Consider the following 1,556-nt stretch of genomic DNA (forward strand, 5'->3'; position numbering starts at 1 on the left):
GCGCATAAGTGTCAGCAGCGGTTTAATGTGCCAGTCAGAAAGAGGAGATGGTTGATTCATAGCGGCCGAAACATTAATACTGATTTTTAATTTAGCCAGAGGGTGTATTTGTATTAATTATGGATCCCCATTAGCTGCGGCCAAAGCAGCAGCTACTCTTCCTGGGGTCCAGCAAAATTAAGGCAGTTAAATCAGGAATCAGGGTAGCCTGTTCAGTTGAAAGCCTGCTCATTCTCTTAACAACAACTCAATGGATGGTTATTGTTATAAATCAATTCGTCATTCTGAATACTAACCAGAATGTAATGTCGGTGGGATGTGGAAAATGTACTTGGCTATTGGTTGAAACCGTTTACGTCTGGGTTTAAAGCATCTCTGGGGCACTGGGAAGGACATATAAAAAGATAACAATGTGACAAACAACACAATGTCCATTTTAAAGATTGTTTAAAGACAGAGCACCATTTAATTTAATGACAGATGAGGAAAACTATAACATTTTGGCAAAGGTTCTCTAATCTAGAAACCAATTACACACAAAATTGGTTATCATCCCTGGTTACAGGTAAAAATGATTATTCAGTGATGTATGCATGATAGCCTATGTGATGGTGTGATGCAACTGACTTGTTAAAATGTCATGCTTTTTGTCAGTTTAGTGAAAAATGCAAATGTTGTACCCGAAAAAACGGTGAAGATGCTGAGAGACTCACCTGGACACAAACTGATGGTAAGGCTCGTGCCCGAGACTCGACGACGTCAGGCAGTCGTTTTGCTGGCAACCTCTACAAACTCACTTGCATCAAACTTGAAAAGCAATGCATTTTCCTGTTTGGCTGTAGCTAGAAGTGTCGTCTCAAAATCGGCCATTCATTTTAAAGGTGATCACCAGTAGACGGTAAGTTTATTTTAATAATAAGAATTCAACTTATTTTAATTTCCAAAGTCTGCCAGCTGATGCTAGCTAACGTTATCCAAAGCATTTGAACAGGCTAGCATGTCTAGCATGCTTGGTTTTTGACACCTCTCCCAAGGTATTTAGTTTATGATACCAATTCACGGTGAGTATTCCTGGTAGTGCTATCGGTTGAACAATTCTGAGTGTATCATAGATGAACATTTTAATTTGTTCGTTTCTGTACACAATTTCTGTTACTTTTTAGCCACTCCGGTTTGTTGTCACTAGTCAAACGCTTGCTACCTCCGCTGTTCTCGGTTACCATGGTTACTTAGCGAGGACGCGCAGGCGTTCTCATTTACAACAAGCCACTGTAACGCTTCATGTCAGTGTACAGTTTTTTTATGCCGTTTTGCTTGCTTTACTCAGATGCATTTTTGGTGCCTGTTTCTGCAATGGCTTAACATACTGTGTTTATTATTCACCCATATATATAGTAAATAGCTTTTGTGAATAATGAATAGGTTTCCTCATAATTTCACTGCCTCTTCCTCTTCAGTAATACACCCAGGCAAAACCCACTTCAGTGATGAAATCATTCTCATAAAGTAATTCTCCTGACCTCATCCCTGGTCCTGCTGGCAACAACCCTCACAAA

The sequence above is a fragment of the Salvelinus namaycush genome, chromosome 29 (assembly GCF_016432855.1).
Source record: "Salvelinus namaycush isolate Seneca chromosome 29, SaNama_1.0, whole genome shotgun sequence".
Lineage (NCBI taxonomy): Eukaryota > Metazoa > Chordata > Actinopteri > Salmoniformes > Salmonidae > Salvelinus > Salvelinus namaycush.